General features: G+C 54.6%; 1 long non-coding RNA gene across 5 annotated transcripts; it reads left to right on the top strand.

Annotated features, from left to right (window-relative positions):
• Positions 1–1037: 1037 nt before the first annotated feature.
• Positions 1038–12300, top strand: LOC125618304. 5 transcript variants are annotated; one of them, XR_007349573.1, is made up of 6 exons: positions 1038–3284; positions 3438–3585; positions 5310–5503; positions 6074–7026; positions 7279–7813; positions 7902–8442. It is a non-coding gene; the product is annotated as an uncharacterized LOC125618304 (long non-coding RNA). The 5 variants fall into 5 exon arrangements; XR_007349570.1 differs by having other exon boundaries at positions 1048–2765; positions 3161–3284; positions 6074–7813; positions 7902–8439; XR_007349571.1 differs by having other exon boundaries at positions 1048–3284; positions 6074–6779; positions 6881–7813; positions 7902–8438.
• Positions 12301–12384: the final 84 nt, after the last annotated feature.

Genomic DNA, 12384 nt, shown 5'->3' with positions numbered 1-12384 from the left:
CTGAAGCTGGTCTAAGCCCAGGTCTTCTGGGTTCTTCACCCCTGACAGCATGGCGGCACGTGCCCAGGTGTCACAGGGGAGCTGTCTCGTCCACACAGGCTGAGGAGAAGCAGAACAGCCTGGTCAGCAATGACTGAATGTGAGATTCTCAGGAGCAGGTCAAGGGCTTTCTAATTCCCAGAGCAAAGCAGAAAATGAGGGCGAGCTGAGCCTGGGCCCCCAGGAGAAGGCCCTGGGAGGGCAGGAGGCCGGTCGCCCCACCCCACTCCCCCAGGCCCCCGTCTCAGGGCATGCTTCCTTCTCTTCCAGCAGGTGTGCCTCACTGTGCACTTGTGGCTGATCTTTGGAACAGACTGGGGAGAATGCACTTGAGGAAAGCTGAGCTCAGGGAGTGCACGCCCCTACACCATTGGTCTTAGACCGTAGCGTGTGTAAGAATCACCCAGAAGCCTTGCTAAAAATGCAGATTCAGGGGTTCTGTCCTGACCCATTGGCTTTGGAGTGAGCCCAGAGATGGTTTAAACAGATCAACTGTTAAACAGTTGGACCACGCTTCCTGGATCTTGGGTGACTTTTGAACACCACTCTTGCTAGCTGTTTTCCAAAACCAGACCCAGACTCTGCCCATTTATTGATCTGCCTGGAGCCTCCGTGATCACCCCCTCCTTCCTTCACATGCCTTCCAGCCCCCATCAGCCCCTGGCTCGTGCTCGGGTTCAGTCATTCAACACACACTGATCGGCCACTCCCAGGAGGAGCTGAGACTTTGTTGCGAGGTGGAGAGAGACTTCCTTGTGGGCACGCAGAGCACTGCGTCCCTCCCCGGGTGCATGGACAGCTTCAAGGGCGAGGGACCAGGGTGGTCAGACTTCCCTGTGTGCATAGGGGTCTGTGTTTGGTTTAATGCCTGGCTCTCATTTTCCTGAAATTCTTCCTGGGCAAAGCTCATGATGAGTGACCAGGTGACTGGTCAGGATGCTGTCCCGTCCAGTCATGGGGTGCCCTACTTTTGTGGCCCTCGAGGGAGGGGTGCTTCACGTGGTCTGGTGTGTGATAAGCTCATGGCCTGGTTATTGCAGTGTGAGTTTGACACGCCCATGCATCCGTGAGCTTCTGGTTAGTTCTGGAAGTCCACAGGTGAGCATTCTGATTAGCACAGCGCATTTGTTTATCAGTTGATGCCTTACAGCTGTGCCAGGGAGATGGCGCCTGTTTACTTGTGCAAACAAGGTGTAGAGTCCTCTCACCTCAGCACTAAACTCAGAATGGAGCAGCTTACGGACAACCCCTGCTGACAAAATGGAGTAGCAGAGGCTCCGACACAGCCGAGAACCGCTGCTCTGTACGTGGTGGACTAACTCAGAGCTGCCCACACACCGTGTCCCCAACACGCGGTAAAACAGAACTGGTGCTGAGCTCTGGCTGTTACTAGAGCCAGTACCTGAAAATGGGGAAACCGCTGCAGAGCTGGGCCTCGGCGGAGGCTGGGGGAGGGCAGGGGCAGGTGAGGATGGCATGGAGCTGGTGGCATGGAGCGTCAAGAGCAGTCAGGTGAGGGTCAAAATCGAGGGAAAGTCCAGAATGATCTAGAGAGAACTGAAAAGGTTGTGACCAGAATGCAGATAGAAATGTGGGCAGTCAAGGCATGGTGGCAAGGTCCCGGGCAGAGCCACAGGGAATTGGGATACGGAGTAAAACCAGGCTTGTTACAGAGTGCAAAAGACCTGGCCGCCCTGGGTGCCAGCCGGGGGGTCTCCTGAAGGCAGGATTCAGGAGAGAACAGCTGACTCTTTAAATGTCCAGTGGTACCATGTGTCTCTTTTAATGGCCGATAGCAAGCTGCTAGAGAAGACAATTATTTAAAAACAAACTTATAGCTAAAAAGCAGGCAGAGTGGACAAATCTGTGAAATTTGAAGGCTGGCCATGTAAGAACAAAAATGGGTGCGGAGGAATGGCCAGGCTGTCCCGTGGTAAAGAGAACGGCGGAGATGGAGGAAAGCCAGAGGCTGGCACCAGGACAATGGCCGGGACCCCAGAGGCATTTTAGAGACATGCCAGCTGTCCCCACCCCACCCAGGCTCTGGGTTCTGGGAGGGCAGAATGGTTTCGGGGCACAGCCGGGGTTTCCGGCTCCCCGAATTCCAGCGCAGCGCTCCTGGGCACCCAGGAGGGGCACAGCCCAGCTCTCCAGAGGTGCTGGCCACAGGCCTCACTGCACCCAGCTGCTTGCTCAGACTGCAGGTGAGCAGGAGGGAGGCCGAGGGAGCGGCCCAGATTTCACAGGACGTCCCAGGGGTCTGTGGGCCACGGCAGAGGCTGGCCACGGGGGCAGAGCCCTACCAGGGCAGCACTCAGCAGACATGTGGGGACACGGGAGGGGCCGTGGCGGTGGGATGGAGACCCCAGAGCTGCAGGCGCACCCGTGAGAGCCTCTAGCTGGGAGCACTGCGGGCGTGCGAGGCCAACCTGTGAGAGCCGCTGGCTGGACCGTTCCCAGCCAAGCCACAGGGCAGGGCGTCCAGACCCCCGGGGTGGCCAGGTCGAGCGCTTGCTGCTGTTTCCCCGACTCTGTTCTTTGTGCCTGTTTCTCCCTTTTGGGCTACAAATGTGTGTCCCAAGCCAGTCCCACCATTGTACCTGGGAGGTGGCTGACAGTTTGCTTTCCCAGGCTCCTCCAAGCAGGGGATGCACTTGAGGGGATCCTGCCGTGAATCTTTCATGCAACACCCTGATTTTGGACTTTCGGGTTGGTGCCAAGACAAGGTAAGACTTTGGAGCTACAGGATGAGGGAATGTATCTGCAGGTGAGAAGAAAAGGAACTTGGGGGGGCAGGAACAGGATGCTGTGGTTCAGATGTGTCCCTTGGATTCATGTTCTGAGTCTTAGTCCCCTACGTGGCAGTGAGGGCAGGTGCTGGGTCAGCAAGCAATGGACCAAGTGACTGTCACGGCGGGGGGGGGTGGTGGTTATTAAGAGGGTGTGCTGTCGTCACAGCTCTTGCCCCCGCCTTCCCTGGCTGCCCTGCTCTTGCCTTGGCTTGCCGTCATATTTCCCGACATAGCAGAAAGGTTTTCACTAGATACGGCCCCTGGGTCTTGGAATTCTGAGCCTCCAGAACCACAGGAAATAAATTTCTTTCTTTCTTTTTTGTTGTAAGTTTCCCAGTCTGTGATGATTTGTTATAGCAGCACGGCATGGGTTACGATAGAACCTGTTCAGTTTGGGGTCAAAAAATGTCCTCCAAAGAGCTCACGCATCAGGCGATGTGGCAATGTTCAGAGGTGAGAAGATGGAACTGTGAGAGGTGTGACCTCCTCCATGGGTAATCTATTTGATGGATTAATATTTGAATGGACATCTGGGTGGCAGCTGTAGGGAGGTGGGGTGTGGCCAGGCCTATGTCCATCCCTGACCCCTCGCCCTCTGCTCTCCAGCTGCCATGAGCTGACAGCCTTCCTCCGCCACCTCCTTCCTCCATGAAGTCTGTCCCACCTCAGCTGGAGCAGTAAGGCTGGTCGGCCGTGAACGGAACCTCTAGAGCCATGGCTCAGAACAACTTTCCCCCTGACTCCTGCTCGTCGGGTATTTTAGTTGCGGTGACAGTGACACAAAGCTGATTAACACAGTGCCCTTCTGATTGAATATAATAATTCTCCTCTTGTTTTAGTGATAAGAGTCCAGAGTCACTACTTTCTTTTTTCAACTTATATTTTCCTAATCAAGCAGAGAATAAATAAATCCTTAGAACAGAAAGGGCTCAGACCTGGCCAGGGGCAGGCTGGCGTCTAGTTTCACCATTCTGCCCTATCCCTCTCATCCTCATTTTATCCAGACGCATAAAATTCAAAACAACCTGAGGTTTCAGGAAGGTCACGGAGTGATCCACAATCAGCACTTGGGTACAGATGTGGGTGTGGCTGTCACCTTGCAAGCCCAGCTGTGTTCTCTGATGGCCTGGAGGTCAGGTCCAGCGACCCTCTCAGGGCAGCTGAGGCAGAGAGCAAGAGATCTCCTGAACTCAACACTGGGCAGACAGCCCAGCCCTGAGAGGCCCTAGAACCAGTTTTAGGAAGGACCCTGGGCCCAAGAGAACACTTTTCTCCACTTCTGACTGGGGAACCATCTGCTCCCTCTTCCTGGTTTCTCTCTGTGTGAACGTGTTCTTTGTTTCTCTCTTCCCAAAGGACATCTTACTATCCCACTTCTACGTGTCTCTTCATGGCCTTGAAGTTCAAAGGCCCTGAAGAGATTACAAAAAGCTTCAAGGTACAAATTCTAAATTCCCCAGGAGAGGCGACCAGAGGAGGGCTCTGGTCAGGAATGGCTGTCGAGTTCTGGAAATGGTGCAGAAGGGTGGGTCATGAGACCTACGAGCCATTCAGGAGGGTCCACAGGAGCAGTCTCTGTAGGAAGGAGTGGACTGGAGGTCCAGCCAGCAGATGCATATGCTATCCAAGGTCCCACAGGAAAGACATGGTCAAGAAGTTCCAGGTGCAACTTGGGAGAGGGCAGGCTGTGGGTGGAACTTGCTGCTAGATGAAATGGAGAGCTGATGATCCAGCTCTTGTGCTGAATGGTGAATTCACGGCTGACCATTTGGCATGTACATGCAATCAAGAAAGACAGGGACAAGGGATCATGGGTCAATGGTATTTCATCCTGAGCCAAGGGCTATACTTAAGGATCAGCTTTAACTTACAGGGAAAGAATTTCAGTAATTTAAAAATGTGCAGAAGTATATATGTCAGTTTATAAAAGTCATTTTCTGTTGAGTGCCCCTGGTCATTAGACCAGGAGCTTGGTTGGAGGCCAGAGGCCAAGAAGCTCACAGTAGCTAATGTAGCCCAGCTATTGCTGTCTTGGAACCTGCCCACTCCCAGGCCCCCAGTGGCTTTGCACCACCAACTCTAAAAGAAAAATAGTAATAGCATCTTTTTTTTTTTTTTTTTTTGGTACTGGGGATTGAACTCAGGGGCACTTGACTACCGAGCCACATCCCCAGCCTTTATTGTGTATTTTATTTAGAGACAGGGTCTCACTGAGTTGCTTAGTGCCTCACCATTGCTGAGGCTGGCTTTGAACTTGTGATCCTCCTACCTCAGCCTCCCAAGCCACTGAGATTACAGGTGTACACCACTGTACCTGGCATATTAGCATCCTTTTACATTATCCAGTGGAAACTCAATGTCACAGTAATTTGATCCACATTGTCATCTATTGAAACAAAACCACACCAATGAGCTCTTCATTAACAGCTGGAATTTTACCTCTTCCTTTTCTCTTTGAACTCACATTTCCATCTACAGGTTTTCATCTGATGTAAAGCATTTTATGCTTGAAAGTATTTTATTGATTAGATGTCTCTGGATCAAAAACAAATGCGTACACGAACAGGAACATGTTCTCCATGTGCCGCCACCACAAGAATCTAGATGCTGGGGCCTTCCTCCGGTCACATTATCATCACCGTCACTGGCAGCACGCAACGGGTAGAAGGCAGGTACGCTCCATATCTTGACGGACAAGGAGTAGGCCCCAAGAGGAAACAGCACCCCCATTTCAACTCTTAATGGAATGAGGGTGCTGGGTATTTTTCAACTAGTTCATTGTCTGAGTATAAATATTCTGTCAGAATGAATTGGGATTCAGCATGAAAACTATTTCTATATTTCATTTTATACTTATCAGCACTGAGAATTTTACACTCACACAAGTAAGTGAATTGTTGGGATATAAGAAGTTTTCATGGTGATGGTTTTTACTCAGTCTCACTTAACTCTTTGAACTCTTTCTGCATTGTGTCCAGAAACACACAATGTTCTTTCACTAAAAACATTGATATTTTTCATTAAAAACCTTGTCATTAAAAAATGAACTGAGCAAGTGCCTGATGGTGCTGTGGAGCAGGCGCCCACTCAGTCCTGCGGCCTGAGAACCAGATACAAGTAGTTCAGGGGGACGCTTTTCAGTGTCCTCGACTCTAGAGGGATCAATGTGGGGGTCTTCTCTCCCACCTCCCCCTCACACAGCTCTTTGTCCACCTCCTAAGGAAGCCTATTTTCTCTTATAGGGACACTGGTCTTTTTGGACTGGGACCACCCTAATGACCTCATCTACAAAGAACCCCCCCCATACCTCCAGGGCTCCTAAAACACTGGATTTCAGCCCTGGTGCTGATGTCGAGAGCCAACAACCCTAAACTGAACAGCCAGCCCTCTTCTGCCGGGGGATGGTTTTGAGAGCCTTCAGGAGGCACCCCTGTGCAGGCAGTGAAGCACCTTCAGAACTGGGCTTGGGCTGCTTGGCCGACAGGTTCACCTTCATCACCTTGAAATCATTTCAACCCGCTGCCTTCTGGGCTCCAGGCAGGGTTCTGGAAAGCAACGCGTTAGGACCTTGTGGGGACCTGATGACAGGTACATTTGCTCTCGGCCCCAAAGACATCAGGAAAGTGGCCGTGGGGCTCAGGGGGCACAGTTTTTGTTCCGGTGTGGTAAAGGGAGGGACGTGCTACCACGTTTTTGACTCCAGTCAATCAGAGCACATCTCAGGGCCGTGGGCCTGCAGGAGGAGGAGGCCGGCAGGGTGTTCAGGCAGGTGGCCAGCGCCGTGGGCTACTGCCACACACAGGGTATCGTGCACCGGGACCTGAAGGCAGACGACGTCCTGCTGGATGCCACAGGCAGTGCCAAGCTCTGGGACTTTGGCTGATGACTGGCCAGAAGCTGGCCATGCTCTGCACCACCGTCACATACTGGGCCCTGGAGCTGTACAGGGTGAGGAGTACGAGGCCCCTTGGTGGGCCTCTGGAGTCTGCGTGTCCGGACCCTGGGTGTCCTCCTCTTCCTCATGCTCAAGGGGGGCTCCCATTTACCAGCGCAGGCCGAGGAGCAGGTGCTGAAGGCCAGGTGTGACCTCCCCTCCCACCTGTCAGCCGAAGTCTAGTCTCCGGGATGCTGACCATGAAGGCCGCACACTGGCCCACGCTTGAGGAGATCCTGGGGCACTGGTGGCTGAGCCAGGGTGAGGGACACTGGCCAAGTTCTCCCACTGAGTTGCTCCCCAAGCGCCCGGACACCTGCATCTTGCTGGCCACGCTGGACCTGGGTTACCGGCTGCAGGATACCTGGATGTTGGTGTTGACACACCAGTTCAATGAGGCCATGGCCACCTACCTCCTGCTGTGCCACCAGAAAACCTGGGGGGCAGGCTGTTATGTGGCTGAAGCCTGGATGGCCACAGGGGTAGCCTTGCCATCCCCCTCTTTCCCTCCAGGTTGGCTGTGAGCCCAAGGAGGAGTGCCCGCAGGCCTGACCCTCGCTCCTGGCCCCTCGGCCTGCCAGCAGCAGCTGCCTGAGGAGCAAAGCCAACAGGGCGGAGGGCAGCCGAGGAGCCAGGCTGCCCACCGTTCACCTGTGCGGCCTGCCAGCCAGCGCCCCGCTCCCAACCCTCGGCCCCTCTGCCTGGCTGCTGGCCGAGCAGCAGTGGGTGGGAGGCAGAGAGCCAGTCCTCCTAGGCCCTGACCCTGGAACCAAGCTCCCACACCCCTGTCCGGACTATGACACCACCAAGTGCTGGAGGGGGTGGCCCGGAGGATGGCCGCCTGTCTGGCAAAGCTGTGCTGCTGCATGCAGGCCCCCAGGACAGACCCAGGACACCAAAACAGAGTGGCTTCCATGCCAGGAGGGCACACACCACTAGCAGCACCCACAGCCCAGCAGCTCCCCACCACAATGGTTAGCACACCGCAGAGCCTCCAGGAGCAGAGTGGCCCCCTGGCCAGCGACAGCTGAGATGCTTGCAGCGCCAGGTAGGCGGGGCCTGGCCACCTTTGGTTTCACGTGTGCTTTGATGGGTGTCATTTCCAAAAGTCAAATCAGCACCTTTCACTCTTGCAGGGTGCCACGAGAGTTAGGTCCACCTGGGTGCCATGGGGCGGTTGGCTCTTGCTCCTTCCCTTATCTGTGTCCTGAGACAGATGACAAGGGGTCTCACAAGGACCAGCTGCTGGAGGGAGAAGTTCAAACTGCTGTGGCTGCCTCCTCATGATTCCAGGCAGGAGGACACCCGAAGCCACCTGGACCCAGTGGGACCCTCCACCCGGATCAAATATTAGGGACTTCTCCCGGGACACCTGCCCTGCCCTGCTCTTCTCTGCTCTTTCTCTCGTGTATCTGGGGCAGAGATTCTTCCCATAAGTTCTTGATCCATTTCCGTTTCTGACAAATCTTGCAATAAATTTGGGGCTCCATCAGTGACCAGCTATTGCATTCCGCGGCCACCTCCTGGCAGCCAGGGGTAGAGATGGTGTAGGGGGAATGTGTAAGGGCGTAGGGACTTCACAGACCTACTGAGGTCCCAACAGCAACATGTGACTCAAATGGACAGACTCTAAGCTGCCTGGGGAACCTGACACTGTGTGGCCTGACACTGATCATGCCTGGTTCCCCACTCACAGGTTTGGCGAGGCCCACCACGGTGTCTCCCACTCGGGCTTCCAGGATTTTTGCCACCTTCACAATCAGAAGAAGCTGGGACTCCAGAACTTGGTACTTCAGTGCGTTCTGGACACTGAGACTGCCTGTTTAGAAATGTGTACCTGTGCAATGTCTCATAAACCCTCGGGAAAGTCGAAGCCTGATGATCACCCAGAAATGTTCGGCTCCTTTCCCTGAGAGCCTTTATTTACTGGCAACATCGTCATTTCCTCATAGAAGGCAGCGTGCTGTGCTCCTTAGTCACTTCCCCAGAGCTCTGGGATATGTTGCTCAGAAGAGCTGTGGTTGAGATTAGTGTCCCCCAAGCCCCATCAGCTGAAGGCTGAGTCCCCTGGAGGTGGTGGAACCTTTAAAAGGCAGGGCCTAGAGCAAGGAAGTTTGGTCTGAGGCTGGTCCCTCCTTTTCTTGCTCTTTTGCTTCCCAGACCTGAGACAAGTGGCTTTGCTCTGCCACCTGCCCCTGTCATGATGTGGTGCCCCACCACGGGCAGCAACGTGGCCAATACACCGTGCACCGAAACCTAAATCCTGCACTAAAGCGACCCTTTCTCTCTATAAGTCCATCATCTCAGGTGTTCCTCATAGTGACCGACTCAGGAACACGACAGGTCACCACCCCATAAAGAGCAGACCTTCTGGGCAGCCCTGCGCCTTCCTGCCCCTTCTACCCAAATGCCATCTAGCCATCAGGCAGCTGTCACAGTCCGGTGTGTCTCAGTCTGAAAGCAGGGCTGCTAAGGGGCCCAGACAGGCTGCAGGATGTGGAACACCCTGGCCACTAGTGGGGTGCCATCGGGCAGTGGGGACTCCTCCCACTCCAGCCAGGGCAGGGAGAGATGGACAAAGAAGTCCAGCTGTCAGCCCTGACAGCCATGCGCGGGTGCCCTGGGGTCCCAGGGAGGAGGCTGAAATTCCCACGTCAGGAGGCTGCTTTGGAAACCCGTCATCAGAAAACGGAACCCTCTGCGAGGCCATGGAGGACCTGGCCTCGGGTAGCTGACTGTTAGGGAGAATTAATGTTGATCAAATGGAGCTGAAAAATAAAACCCCAACACTGCAACAGAATTGGAAAGGCGTCCGTAGACAGCAGAGGACATCTTCCTTTTCCTTTGAGCCCTAACAAGGAACCTGGCTAAACCTCTTCCAGGAGAGGACCCTGTTCTCTGATCTGTCCAGGGACTGGATCGCTGACTTTCAACCTGACCTCTGAGGGCCAGCTGCGCAGAAGGGCTGGACTTCCCTTGCACATCTGTGCCCGTAGCATGGTGGCTTCCCTGTCTGGAGAGCAGCTGGCCCGGTGTGAAATGCAGGGAACCCTTGCTCTCCCAGGAGTGACCTCGACAGGAACATGTGAACTGTTTATTTGTTTTTTTTTTCTGGAAGTTTTGTCCTGAAATTAGTGAATGTACATTCTTTTTTCCTGTTTTCATAGGTTTATTTCCCCATTGGCTAAACAACTGAACATGGATTCAGAGGCTGGTTTTATAAAGTTATGGTTTCTGAACCATGATGACAATCCCACTCTTGAGCCAGAATCCCACAGCAGGACTCAGGGGTGAACAGAGGTCAGCCTGCTCCCCTGGGCCTGTGACAACCAGCTTGCCTTCTCCTCCGAGTCACTCTGGGAATTTAGGGGTCTTGGCAGGTGAAGGGGGGTGTCCCACAGTAGTGGCAGGACACATGACTCATCTCAATTTAATAACATCAGAAGCTTGCAGGTCTATTATAGGAAACGACAGCTCGTGGATCCGGAGAATCAGTGCAGACAAAGTAGTCAAGACATCCTACAGCGAACTCTGATCTTCTCAACACAGCCTCTTCCTCACGCCTGGCTGCAGATTAAGTGCTGCCAATGAGGAGCCCTATCCAGGCTGGAGAGGAGCCTCGGCCCTTCCTCAGACGCACCCTTAAGAGACCCTGCTGTAGTCTTCCTGAGAGGCATCAGAGGGCGCTGTGGGGAGCTGCCGGCTTGAGTCTGGGGCCTGCAGACACCTCTGGATTGCTGTCCCTTGTCGGTGCTGTTTGCCTGATGCATTTCCTAAGCGTTTCTGAGCTCTGTGACCTTTCTCCCTCTCCCTGAAGCCAGCTTGACCTTCGGGTGACGGTGACACTAGCTGTTTGTAACTCAGGAGGGAGGGCAGCCACGTGCTCCAGGATTGGAACTTTGCCTGAGGAAGGAGCTGCCTTCCAGCCTGGGTGAAATGACACAGCAGCCGGGATGTCTGGGGACATGATTCATTGGGGAGTTCAGGCTGGAGAGGAACCCTGAGGCCTCTGGTTTCAGCTTTGACATCACTGAGTCACTCTGAGAATTTAGGGGTCTTGGCTGGTAGAGAGGGGGTCCCACAGTAGTGGGAGGATACATGACTCATGTGCAGGCTCAGTCCTGCCCCCACATCCAGCCATCAGAGCAGGAGGGTGGAACATGAGTGTCACCCGCTGAGGGCCCTGAATTCTAACCCTGCTTCTCCTCTCAGGACCAACTGCACAGTTTGCAGGGCCTATCACGAGGGGAAATGTGGGTCTTCAAAAGATTATTAAGAATGTCAAGGCAGTGAAACAGAGCACACCGCACCAGACACAGGCCCTTCCAAGTGTGCGGCTGCGCTGGTCTGTGGCACGACATTGACCCCTGTGGGAGACACAGCAGGAGCACAAGTGTCAGGTCTTTTACCTGGAGAGCAGGGCCTGGAGCCCACAGCTCCTCCCAGGTCCATGCTGACAAGTGCCCTCTCACTCTGCCCTAGGGGTAGGCAACCAGGGAGGAGCAGCCCCAGGAAGCAGGTGCCTAGTCGTGTTTGGAGGGTGGGGAGCCAGGAAATCCCACTGAGTTCAGAACCACTGGAAGAGACCACGGAGGATCTGGGGGCGATCAAGTGCAAGCTCTGGTGCTGATGGCGCTGCTGCTGGGGAATTAAGAAAGACACACAGCCATTTACAAAGAAAAAGCTGAGAACAGGGACCAGGGGGGACTCCAACCTCTGATGGAGGAGCAGGGACCCAGATCTGGCCCAGTGTGTGTATCATACAGGTTTTATCATCACAGGGTTATTTGTGGGAAGGTTTCTGCAAAGCAGGCAGGCTTGAAGGCGCAGGGCTGGGACGAGATTGTGCTTATGTTGTCATGCTCAGAGTCCTCTATCCCCGGCAGCTGGTGTCTGAGCTTAAGGTCAAGACAGGTGTTGTTCTGCACCTTTGCACAGAACTTCCTCAGCAGGGCATTGCCATAGCTCCTGGGCAATCTCGTCCTGCACCTTTGCACAGAAAGTTCCCATAGCGAGGCGCAGCCACAGCTCAGAGGCAGTCAAAGACCATGGTCCAAGTCACCGCTCTCCACAGGTCTTGGGCATGCAGCCCCCGGGCTTCCTGACCCTGGACCTCAGGAGCAGACCTGTGTGGCACATGCCTCTGCAGGGGCAGCAGCCCTGAGGGCCGAGCTGTGTCCTTGAGAGGGGGCGAGAAGAGAAGGGCGGCCTCAGCTATCCTGTCCATTCCCCTCTGGCCTTGCCCATCAGATCAGTCCCTCACCTTCCACCTGGAATGGCCGGGAGTGTCCCCTCCGTGAGCTGCTTTCCTCCAGGAGGGGGTCTTTGGAGAGCGCCCTGCGGGTGCCGAGCAGGAATTCCCTGGGGGTCCTGGGTTTTCTGGAGGAGCATCTGTCCTCAGAGCTTGTTGCTCTTTTGTGTGGAGCCCTGTGCTAGGCCCCGTCCACCATCCACTGGGGCCTCTCTGAGCCCTCAAGTGGCTGCGGTCTGATCAGGTGCTGCCTTCCACCACCCCTGGGCAGGGATTCTGGAAGGCCTTCTCCAGACAGGCTCACAACAGGTGATCTAAGTTGAGGAAGGAAGGAAGGGAGGGAGGGAGAGAGGGAGGAAGGGAGGGAG

Source organism: Marmota marmota, unplaced genomic scaffold (genome assembly GCF_001458135.2).
Source record: "Marmota marmota marmota unplaced genomic scaffold, marMar, whole genome shotgun sequence".
Lineage (NCBI taxonomy): Eukaryota > Metazoa > Chordata > Mammalia > Rodentia > Sciuridae > Marmota > Marmota marmota.
The sequence above is the reverse complement of the archived record's forward strand: the minus strand, read 5'-3'. Positions and strand labels throughout refer to the sequence as shown.